General features: G+C 35.7%; 1 long non-coding RNA gene across 1 annotated transcript; it reads left to right on the top strand.

Annotated features, from left to right (window-relative positions):
- Nucleotides 1–1333: 1333 nt before the first annotated feature.
- LOC146745468 (uncharacterized) lies at nucleotides 1334–2498 on the top strand. Its single transcript, XR_014929478.1, has 2 exons — nucleotides 1334–1466; nucleotides 2338–2498. It is a non-coding gene; the product is annotated as an uncharacterized LOC146745468 (long non-coding RNA).
- Nucleotides 2499–13240: the final 10742 nt, after the last annotated feature.

A 13240-nucleotide genomic window follows, 5' to 3' on the forward strand; every position in this document is an offset into this window, starting at 1 on the left:
ATTGTCGCAAAGCGCCGGCTTGTCGTAAAACTCTTTTTGGACTATCTAAAAACGTGCCAATTTTGTCGTAAATGATCTTCTGCACATGCGTATTGCGTTGCCAGGAATACGTGAGCATAACAGTTCAGAGGAAAAACTGAGGGATTGTTGTAGACTGGTACGCAATTGACGTCGGCCAGGGAGATATGACGTTTACACAGCTATACGAGAGATTGGTTAAAGCTAACCCCTACTGTGTAGAGAGGAGCAAGCAAGGACATTTCTGTATCATTGCAATGTTTTGTTAGTTATTGTCATAAAGTAGTGATATGTACATTCCGCCTTGACTTGTACTGAAAATGATGCCCATGTTGTACCTTGCATGCAGTGTTTTTGACTGAAGGTACATGTACTTCATCATGACTACATGTACTAGAGCTTGTCTGAAATGGTTATACCTGTGACAGTAATACAGTACGAGATGTGTATATCAACATGTGCCTCCTACAAATAAAGACTTCTTGTTGTTCTTTGATACATTGTGTTCTGTGGTCCAATTCGTAATAGCAGCTCCGTAGTCCTGTGCTTTTAGCAGGATTTTTTTTTTCGCCCTCTCGCATTAGTTTTGGGGTCTCCAGAGGATGTCATCCATAACATTAAATCAGTGTGGCCTTAGCATCATGTAATGGTGTAGATTAATTAAACGAGAGTTGTTCACATAAAAGGAAGTCTTGAATATTTGTCAAGTCATTTTTTTTTTCATTTTCCCATATTGTTGTTTCTCAACCTGAGAATAGTTTAAAGAATATACAACTTTCAACCATCAAATGTAATTCACGGATTTGCAAGTTATGTGATTATATTAAATTATTTCTCGTTAGGATAAGTGAACTATGTGTAGAATTGCGTTATTTTTATTTTTGTATTTAGGCATCGTCCGCCTGCACGGTGTTGTTCCGTTCGGACATTCCTCCCTCTACAACACCGTGCGGTAAATCTATTCATAACCGTGTATGTCACGTGGTTGCGCGATAGAAAGTTTACCGACCAATAGAAAGCTTTGTTACAATGACTGCCAGAAAGCGCCTCGACATCTAAGCCAACACAGCTACCACTGCACGGCAAATGTGATATCCCAGAGTTCAATGCGTTTTGTACCATCCAATATACACTTTATCTCCGCACGAGGGCGCAATTTCAAATTGAAAGAAAAACTAGCATACACGCTATTACCATTCTATGACCTCAATTGACCCACCAGCCTCATTCCCAACTTGATACTGGAATTCTCATTTTGTTGATGTATTTAAAGTTTTTTACCCGGATCATTTTAACCATTTCAATAAATAGTTATAGACTATAATTGATTATGCGAAATTACTGCATTTTTGGTGGTTTTTGGCCTACTCCTCTCACTGTTATGTTAGAATTACCGCGAGAGTGCCTCCTATGGATTGTCAACATGGCGGCTCACAAAGTTACGTTCGGTAAGTCCTTTTTTTTTACGTTTTACACACAAAAAAAGCAATTTTTAGAAAATAACGTTCGATTTCTTCAATTGTTGGCGCCTTTTTTGTTGCAATAATGCTGGTCGTGAAAATGAAAAACGTAATTTTGTTGGGGATTTCGAGAGCTTTACAACGATATGTAGATCGACCATATACACGTTATGTCCCTCATAGGAGTAGTGAATAAAGTGTCATAATGTATTTTGTCATTAATTTGCATACCATATATTCACTATTGAGATAATATATACACTATTGAGATACTATGGGTATAGGGATAAAATGAACATTTTCCATGTATCTGTTTTTGATACCAATGCATTTCATTCGTTTCTCTCAATATTATTTTCTGACATATTATTCATAATAAATTATGTAATATTAAAGTGAGAATATACTAAATATAGTTAATAACAAATGATTTTCAAAAAAAATGTGCCACGCCCCCTCCACTTGCCCCATTTCTCCAGTAAACGTGACACACATTGATGTGTTTAAAGTTGAAGAATTAATACCTAGAAAATAGTGTCATTACAAATTTGACAATTTAGGCTGACTTTAGAATAGTTTTACCAAGTGTAAATAATAATTTATTATTATGACAGATTTTTTATATTAAATATTGAGATTAGTTTAATAACAAATGATTTTCAAAGAAAATGTGCCAGGCCCCCTCCACATGCCCCATTTTTTACAGTCAAAGACTTCATAGAAAATAGTGTCATTACAAATTTGACAATTTAGGCTGACTTTGGAATAGTTTTACCAAGTGTAAATAATAATTTATTATTATGACAGATTTTTGATATTAAATATTGAGATTAGTAATGCATCTTGTGTTTTGTTTCAGATCTTTTGTGCTGAACTTACCATGGACAGTTTGCATGTGACGAGTGATACCTGGCTTGATTTTATATACAACATGGAGATGTGATGCACATAGTGTTTTGTATTCCTTGTGTGTGCCAAATAAAATTTCAAAATGTGATTCAGCAGAATCCAACAAATTCACTTCAATGTGTTCAGTGTATTTAATTTCAAATGCTAGTGAAGCTGCTTCAAGTTTCTTATCAAGTTTGTTAAGATCATCCTTTTTAGTAACTTGAAGTAACTTTGCTGAATGATTTGCTTCATTAATTTCAACCTTGGTATCAAATTGGTCAACCAGTTTTGTTTCATATTGCTTCACATCATGTTTTTGATCTTCAGATAACTTTGCAAACTTTTGTATAAATTCCAGTTGTTGGTCGATCTTTTGAGCCTCGTTGAAGATCTTGTCAATTAGTTTACCCACGTTTCTCAATTTAGCATGAAGGTATTCATTCATAGTGTATTCATTTATGGGGTCATACTTTATAAGAGGATGATTACTCTGACCATTACTTTTTTCTCCTGCCCATGAATTCATATCCGCAATAGTGATAGACATATCCCATTCATGATTTGGATTGTGACATTTATGAACTGTAGCCAAACATAAATTGCAGAAAAAACTGGTATTCTTTCTCTGCAAGACCAAACTTTTATACTTTTCATCTCGTTCCAGTTTTCTACAGTATTTCATTCCCTTTATACCATGTTGAGCAAATGTTTCAATGCATGCCAGAACAGGAAGAATATCAACTTCTATCAGTGCATCACTCTCTGGGGCATATATAATGGCAAATGGAATGCGGCTTGCATCAGAAGACTGGATTTGGATTTCTCCATACTTCATTACCATTATATTTTATCAGACGTATAGCACCACTGATGGCAAATACTTTGAAATTTTGGGACACTCCCTTGAAATCTTGAAAAGTGTGGCCACCCTCACCTACAACTATTTCTAACTTCTGTCTCTCATTTTCATCATCAAGGTCATAATCCAATTTCTTTTCAGTCAATATGTTGAGGACACTTCTCCAAACCAGGCCTTCAATATCATGAACAAACCAGCCCTTTTTATTTTGAGAGGCAGTTTCTGACACCATTTCAAATTATTTCACAAAGTGGTTAATTTGAGAATTCCTGAAACATTTTCTTGTGTTCTCAGAGATTTCTCTAAACCATCATTGTCAGATTCAGATAGACCGCCCCCTAGATGGATAAATATGTGTTCTGCTTCAGAATCATTCCATAATTTAGTGTCATTTGTAGTCTGATCTAATTTCTGGGAAGATGGTGCTGCTAATAAAGCCAATTTAACAGAAGTAGGCAGAATATCTGATGTAATGGCTTCCTTGAAAAATGATACAGATAATACTGATTTGGCAAATGTTTTATCTTTATTTAATCGTAATTGCCAAAGGGCACTCTCATCAAATCCAGACAACTTTTCACCTACTGTCTGGTGCTGATTTAAGATTTTACTGATGTAGGCTCGACTCCCAGTGGCTTTCTTAGAAATTGCTGATCTTTTCGTGCTAAATAGAACTGCAAGAGAGACTTCCAAATATTTCTTTGAATCATCCCATTCGTGACCCTTTAAATTTTCCAGCAAATTTCTTACCACTTGTCTTACTTGAGATGGCCCTTTTTGAATGATCAAATCGGAAAGTTGCCCTATTTCATTAGCAACGAGCGATCTCGCCTTCATCAGCTTAAATCTGTGAAAAGCACGGCTGGCAATAGAGCTTGCCGTCATTCCCATAACGAACAAATCATTCGACGCGATAGCATAAAATCGCCTACAAACCATTTGAAGTGAGCACATCGTTTTAACTTTCTCGAACTGTGATATATAGTCATCACTGTCATTAAAAAAGCAACAAAACCCGAATATTCGAGTCAAAGTCTCGGAAGAAAGATCAGAAAGCGAACGACCTTGTGTGCCGACGGACAACATCGGCGATCGAGTGAGCAGTTGAAGCCAATTTCCCATGTAATTTTGCGGCTAAACTTGCCTGCTTGACTCTTTTGGATACTCTTAGCATGATTGTGTAGGAATACGTCCAGAAAATGTGATATTGGTACAATAAATCGCACGATAAGCACATGGAAGGCTAACCCGGAAACAACTCAAGCGCTAAAAACGGTTTTTGCGCAGAACGATGCCAGAATTTCAGTTCTGCGCATAGCAATATGCGTTGGTACAGAACGTGTTGAATTCTGGGTAAAACCTCGTACCGTGCACTGTGTGCAGCGACATTTATTCTCGGGTCAGGTATTTTCACCGCCTGGCAACCATCATGGTGAAAACAAAGGGTGTGCTTAAACCGAAGAACGAAGAAAATATATGTTATGCTTAAACAGTATGAACGATGAGTGCATGTAAATGTATTAAACTGTTATGATTAAACAGTATGAATATTCTGTCTTCGTTCTTTGTTTTTCGTTCTTCGGTTTAAACACACCCGACAACAAATTTTCAGAAAACGGTATTTTGGGATGGTTGTTGACATCCCCCTGAACAGTGTAACAAGATTACGCCTACATATGCAACATATTTAAATTTGGTTGTTTAGGATGTCTTCAAAGTTTGTGCTGTTTTCTCGATTTTAGCTATTTTCACCGGCTTTTCGACCGGTGTTTCACAGCAACTCACCCGGCAGCTCGCGCAGAGCCCATATAAATACAAGGTAGAGTGGTGCGCGTCTTAAATAGCAACGCTGAGCGTCTCGTGAATTAGTTCCGCCCCGAAGATTATGATAGCTTGGCCAAGCGCGTTGAAGAAAGAAGCAATATGATTGGCTGTTGGTAAACTGATTCTAAACTGTGAGGGCATTGTCACATACACGTAGTGCTAATGAAATACTTCAAGGTGATAGTGGAGTGCTTCGCCGGAACATTCACCTTGAAAATTCAAGATGGTATTTAGGATGATAAAGTGTAAAATGTGTTGACAGTCACTGTCAAAGGCATGCATCTCGTTTATTTCGTGACCTGAAGATGCCCACAGAAATACCGTGGCTAATCTGTGGTTTACAACAGTTAATTTATAATTTGATAATATCATTTGGACACTTCTCAATTATTGATGTTGTGTTCAAAAGTTAGATAAATAACAAGGTTAAGGATTTAATTATACTTTATTTATCGACGGCTAATCCTGTCACGATCACGCCACCTATTTGTAAGCAGTTGACCATGTCATTTATTGGTCTACCAATCCTTTCAGCATCCTCCACGTACCACATCACCTGGTGGTGGTATTGCACTCATATGTATATCCTCACTGCAAGTCTATACAGTATGTTAAATCATTTGACAGTCATTGGCAGTCGGAATCTCTCTAATCACAGGCCAGTTTTCGTTCATGTACAACTTCAGAAGCCTTCACTTTGTTGAAGTTAATCTTCTCTAATCAATACTTGCACTCTTAAAACATCCTCGGTTCTCTCAGGTCTCTTCAATATGCATGTACCAATTAAGATACGCATTATAACAGTTCGACCGTATACTAAACTGCAGCAATTTTAATACGTTAAGTCGTGAGGATAATTCAAGTTATTATACCAATGTTGTCAAACAAAATGCCAACAATCAGACCAGGTTATTTCGGACTGTTTCTAGCTTGTTCACCAAACCAACCTATCTTCCAACTCAAATTAGCAAATTGGTTCAGTTTGAGAATAGAGAAATTGAATTTGAAAAAGAGTTGTATAATTTAGAAAAAGAAATTGATGACAATTTGGATAAGGATGTTTTGATGCAGTATAAAGCTTTAAAAAAGAACTTGATAACATTATTGATCACATGATTCAGTGCTCTGCTATCCGTTCACGTATACAATGGTATCAAGCGGGTAAAAAAAGTACCAAATATTTGTTGAACTTAGAAAAAATGGAATTTTTAAAAGAAAACTGTAACAAAATTGATGGTCGATCAAAACAAAATTACTGGTGAACGGGACATTCTTATGCAAATTAGAAATTATTATACTGCGTTATATGCATCCTCCTCTCCAAATTTGAATTCAAATGATAAATATGTTTTTTTTAATAATAATATCCCACATGTCGATCCACAAAAAATAAACAAATGTGAAGGCATTCTGACTAAAGAGAAAGTATTTTCTGCCTTAAAAAAATAAATCACCTGGCAGTGACGGGCTTGCCCCTGAATTTTATTTATTTTTCTGCGGAAAAATGGGAATGCATTGGTGGCCTCTCTAAATTACAGTTTCAATCATGCTGTCATGTCTACCACAAAAAACAAGCTGCTGTAACTTTATTACAAAAACCTGATAATGCATTGACTGATTTTGGCAACCAACAATTATCTTTTCCAAAATAAAACCCGATTGGACAATTGAACATCTCTTCTGGAAATGTACAACCACAATTTCGTTTTGGAAATTATTTAAATCTATTTGAGGGCTATACCAGGAGGTGATAATATAGTTCTAAGCTTTGAACGTATTCTCTTTTGATTACCTCAAAAATGTATACTATTAAACCATCTTATTTTAATAGGTAAATATTTTGTATATACATATATGGCATCGTTGTTGAAATAATCATCCCAGTATTAAACGTTTTTGTAATGTTTTGTGTGTCGTGTCTGTGACGTTATGTGAACATTGCAATTATCATTAGAAAATAAAATTTTATTTAAAAACAATGATTTAATTAATATTTGTCAACACAAATGGAAGATAAAGTATGCCTCCTTGATATCATTGAGACCACCACTAATTTCTCTAATCTGGAAATACAGTGTTCATTCACATTACCTTCAATCCACTCAATCTGTCTGTGAGATATTATATATGTACTACTAGTAAGCAATCGCATGTATATTTGGTGTCTCTCAGTGCCCTGTACTTGGCTCCATACTTTTCGCAGTTTACATTTCTATAGGCAAACTCATCAACACCACATATAGTTTCACCAGTATGCAGACGATAATCAGCTATATCTAGCATTTAAAAATTCTACTTCAGTCTTCAGCCTGTTTCTCTGATATTAAAGAATGTACGAAACAAAACAATCTACACTCTACATCTAAAAACGTTGGGCGGCGAGACCTTATATTATTGGTAGTATCAACAAATATATATTTATTTTTATTACTTGATTGTCACTGTTAATTCCAGCAAAACATGTTTCGTTTAAGTGTTGAATATAAGAAAAGAAAACGATGTGTCAACTCTTGAATAAATGTCATTTGATGCGATGGATTGTTCTTTGAAATAAAACTCGATAAAGTATACTCGATAAAATAGTGTTTCTGACAGTTTCAACCATCTGTTTTCTCCGACAACTCATAAATTTCAGAAACTCTGGGTGTAATAGTAGATATGGGACAGTATTACCAACGAAATGTACAGGCAAATAATTTATATATCTACAAATTTAAGTAGATACTAATACTATTCTGTTTTCTTATTCACAGGTGTGTCATTAGATCTTGTTATACAGTTACAATAGTCAGGCTGTCATGAACCATTGTAGTTCTCTACTGGTCATTACATACTTGTTGTGTTAACGGAAACACACACTGAACGGTGCGACAATTTTACTGATAGAACAACTTGAATAATAATTAACTTTTATATAGAAATTGTAATTTTGATTTTACAAGTCCGTATTATTATTCATAAAGCCATGTTTATTTCTCAGAACGACATCATGTAAAGGCTTATGTGTCCAGAAAATCATCCGTCGCTTGTACATTTCTATAATATAAGACGAACTTATTATATAGAACAGTCAACATCGTTGCTATGCATGTAAATAGGTTAATTTGATCAAACAATCCTCCATTGCCCATTCAAATGTGTATTTGTCTATAACTATTACATAATTATATGATTCTATAAGACATGTACTATAGTTTAAACAAAAGCAGTAGTCTGTATTACTTTCCGTAAAATATTCATCTTAAATCTGCTCTTTGTGGTAGCAAATACGCAGCATGGTTATTTATAATTTTTTACTTATACTCGATCTGTAATGGAAGCGTTCCGTTCATACAACTATCAGTTAATGTGATCTAATGGACCACTTTCGATAGCTGTGAATATTGGCACTGCAGGTCTTTTAACACAACACACAAAAAAGCAAAGCAAAAAAGCATGTGTACAGTCACATTTGATTACACAGCTCAAGGACAGAGTATATGATTTGACACTAAGACAACTCATTTCTACAAATGTGTCACTTTTCTAAAAACGGTTGAACTTTGTAAGATTTTTTATAAGAGTTACTGGTAGTTGATATTGTGAAATATTCTATCATAGAAGAATGCATATTCCGTGGGAGACAGAATATTGTTATGCAGAACTTACTGTGTTGCTATTTAGCTCTAAAAAGAAACCAACAAACTTTTCAGGAATAACTGCCTGTAATTGAACGAATAACGCTTGGACTACACACATTTCATTTTAACGTTCACAAGCACTCTCGGCTTATCTAATTTCAATCACTATTTATAATAATGAACAATATCAATACAAGCATATTGTACAAGATTGTTATTAATATCCTTATGTACCTCATCTCACCCAATATTTTTAATTCATATGAGCTTGTTCAACATTTTTCTCAAAGCAAAGCGACAACAGTTTGTGCATATATAGTGACATTGAGATAAATTGCTCACTGGAGGGCTGTAGTTTACATTTCAATGTTACATTGCTTTTATTTTTTAGACTGTTAGTAATGCATCTTTTAAACTAGACTCGCCTCGTGGTACTGTGAAGGGCTTGTTAGTTTATTTGTGTTCTGTAGGTATCCGTCTGTAGCATTAATAAGCTTGTTCTGGAAGTATTGACAAATAGTGACAGCGATGGAATATTTTTTACATGAACAATATCAACAAATAATAAAGTTCTGTAAAACTAACTTGTTATATGTACGTAGATCTTGTATAATTTCAATATGCCTAAATCCCCGGTAACACCCTCCTCACTGGTTTGCTCGTGAAACGAGTTGTTAAGTGAAACTTTCGTGCAAGCCATATACCTAATTATTGGAAATGCAGTGGACGTGCAAATTGCAAGGAAATTGCAGGAAAGTATTCTGGAAGAAATAATGAAATTAGAGAAGCTTAAAGCTTTAGAGTTTAACATGTGAGGAGGGTTAGACAGACTACCTGAAATGAATATGTACACGATATGTACCTTCTACAAACATGTCCAGCGTAACACAATGTCGGTGTTGTTGATGCACTGGTTATGAAACGAAAACGTGTCATGCAATCACCAGACAAGTTTTTGTTGCTAATGTTTGTTAGGTAGAAAAGATGTAGTAAGATGTGACGAAGCCCTGAATGGTAAGAATGACACTGAATTTTACTCTTAACATCTTTTGACCGTGAAACATGTCTCAACTTGAGGGGAGGCTAAATTATATCGGATGATTCCATCTTCCACCTATTCTCATAGAGCCATAATCGAAACGCTATTGAATTATGGAGGGGACGCCAAATCAACGCAGATTGGTGTGGCAATATTTGAGAAGGACACCATTGGAAAAATGAATGTCGCAAACCCGAGGGCCAACGATGGAGACGCTAACATGGGACTCGAACGTCGATACGCGTATACACCACTCAGTAAGACGGTCGACATGATCGGATGAATACACGGAGACATATTTTTTCAACCAAAGTATTTACTCAATGGGGTGGAGGTTAGTAAAAATCAGTTCTGCTTGATCAGCTCAACCGAAAATCCCGCATTCATCACCGACGCTACTCTCCTGATGATAAAAGTCAAGTTGAGCCCAAGCGTACAACTGGGACACGTCAAAGCGTTGAAACAGGGTACTGCAACATACCCCATCGATCGATGCGTTATGACAAGATTCGATATTCCTCAGTCAGTTATCCAAAAGGATCATCCTGTGCTTGGTTTCTAAAGCGTCTTTCAATGGATCCTACGAAACCAATCCATTCAACTTCCAGAATCACGGTATCACATCACTCGTCCTCAACGTTGGAGGCAAGCAAGTTCCCGTAAAGCCATTGAAGACGGACTTCACAGCGGGTGGTGGCAGAAGTTGCATCATGGCTTATTACACTCTGTTTACTGGTACAAATAAGATTGGTCAAGCCCAAGGCAACGGCATCACTCGAGAAGAATATCCTGAAGGGTACACAATCTTCGCATTTGACCTCACTCCAGACGAATCAGCCAGCGATTATCACCGCAAGTTGATACAAGAAGGAAAGATTGGTCTTGAGATTCAGTTCAGACAAGCATTGACTGAGACTGTGTCAGTTTTGATTTATGCTGAATACAACAACGTTATCGAGATTGACAGAGACAGAAAAGTATTGACCGATTTCTAGCTGCGATGGACATGAATCAACCGGATCGTATTCTGTCGACTAATCCGTACACTATAAATGTGTTCTTCGGCGTTTATGCTAGAGATCAACTGCCTAAGGCAAAAGTGTCGGAGTATCCCGTTCGTATCAAACACCGATGACAGTAGCATTGGGTGGTCTTTTTTTTGAAGGATACCAACCACGGTGAATATTTTGACTTTTACACTAGTCAACCCTATTACGTGGAATTTAAGAGATTTCTCGATAAAAACATTTGTACATGGATCTACAATCATCAAATACTACAAGCTCCGTTCTCTACAGTGTGGTCAATACGTTCTGTATTACTTGCTGCGCAGATGTCGAGGGGAACCTATGAAGTCCGTAGCCAACTCATTTACGCGCGTTAGACATTTGACAGAATTTATGTGAACAGATGTATCTAAAGCGTGACTGGACTCAACCTCCCTATTCATGACAAATATTTTTTACCACGCAGTTTTACTAGATGACTTATACTTTTAAAATTTCACATGTATATATGTAACTTGTACCCTCTTTATATAACTATCGATTTCATATTATTTCTCTTTTTTTCTTTTATCACAGACGAGCGATTCTGATTAGAAAAAAGTGTATTGACTTTTCGATGTTACTCGTTTTTTTTATTATAATTGAAACTTCATCGCGTTAGAACAAATGTATTCTTATATTACTCAGTTTTTTATTCATTTCTAATTATTTACTCAAACAAAAAAATATATTCCATGTAACTGATCTTAGTTGTTTAACCCTTCTTTCGTCAGTTTCATAATCGAATACTTAATCGCGTTACAAAATGTACTCTTATGTATTTCAACCATTTTAAAATGTCATTTTTTTCTTATATATTCTTCTGTTTTTTAATCCATTCTTTTTTGATTATTTACTCAAACAAAAACCAAAAAAATGTATATTCAACTGATCTTGGTAGTTTTACTCATCTTTTGTGTAATAAACTCAGTTTTCAAAATGATGTTTATTTATTAGCGTACGAGTGTGTGAGCGCCCTCTACGATACATTCAGAAAACTCTTCCGTGACGTCCAATTAAAAAATAATTTTAAAAAAATGATGGTAATTCATGCAAATGTAATCACGGTGACCTCGTAATCAAATAAATTTCATGTATGCAAACGCCATGAACACTCATTTAAGCTAATTTATGCACACATCCCCATTGTGACATCTTATTCATGCTAATATATGTACGGTGCCCCAGTGTGACGTCATACCACTCCGTATGACGTCATCGCATCCGAAGATGAATAGCGCCCTCAAGGTTGTATCTATAGTGCATCCTTAACTACTCAGATGATTGTGACATACTTATAAACGAATTTACTACTTATGTTGAAACTGTGAAATTGAATCGGCTGTAACTATCTTAAATATCACTCTTGCAAAATTCTATGAAGTGCGTATAGAAAAGTAAACTTAAAAAATAAACCAAAACATATTTGCCATTACCTCACAAAAACATTTATTTCTATCAGTCAATTGGTCCACCTAATTCCAAGAGTTTCTGGTCGCTGGTCAAGCTATCAATCTCTCTTCAAATTTGGTTAGAATATTTTTCAGGTTTATTTAACACCCAGTGGAATTATGACATCGAATTCGAGAACTTTTACAATGAAATAAAAGAATACGTTAATTCAACATTCTCCGTAAATCGATCTAATACCAATGTTAATTATGACAAAAGCGCATTTAATATTTAGACCAACCAATCACGCTATAAGATAATATAGCCCACAATAAATAGTCAGAAATCGGATAACGCTTGCGGTATTGATCGTATCCCAGTAGAACATCTCAAATATCTGGGTTCTAATTGTATTCATCTTGTGTGCAATATTTTCAACAAAATAATTATTCACTTTCCTAGTCTATGGGCTAAAGTTTTGATCGCTCCAATTTTTAAAAAGGGGTGCCGCGAAACAGTTGATAATTACAGTAAACAATAGTTGGATAAATTATGTGTTTACTGTAAAAATGAAAGCTCAAATTCAATGCAAACAAGCCTAAAATTATAGTGTACAGTAGACTTAAATCAGATGAACATTGGTATATTGATGGTGTAAGAATAGATAGTCTTATCAAGTAAAGACCGACACAAGATGAGCACTGGCTCTAGCAATCTCATTTGTTTGGTAGCTGAATAACTGTGCAGTGCTGTATACAAAGACGAGTCTAAACAGTAATACTGCTGTTTCCTCAGTGCTGTAGAAAAGTGGGAATGCACCGATCTATGTAGCCGTTTCCACAGTGTGATAGAAAAGTGGGAATGCACCGATCTATGTAGCCGTTTCCTCAGTGTGATAGAAAAGTAGGAATGCACAGATCTACGTAGCTGTTTTCTCAGTGTGGCTGAAATATGTAGCCGTTTCCTGAGGAGTGGAGATTTCCTTTCCAAATTTACTGATTGTTTCGATTACATCTATATGACCCAATCTATTTTCGAGATTCTTTGATTTAATGCAGTAATTACATTTCATTCAATGTTCAAAGTTGTGT

The sequence above is a fragment of the Saccoglossus kowalevskii genome, chromosome 5 (assembly GCF_978046115.1).
Source record: "Saccoglossus kowalevskii chromosome 5, keSacKowa6.1, whole genome shotgun sequence".
Lineage (NCBI taxonomy): Eukaryota > Metazoa > Hemichordata > Enteropneusta > Harrimaniidae > Saccoglossus > Saccoglossus kowalevskii.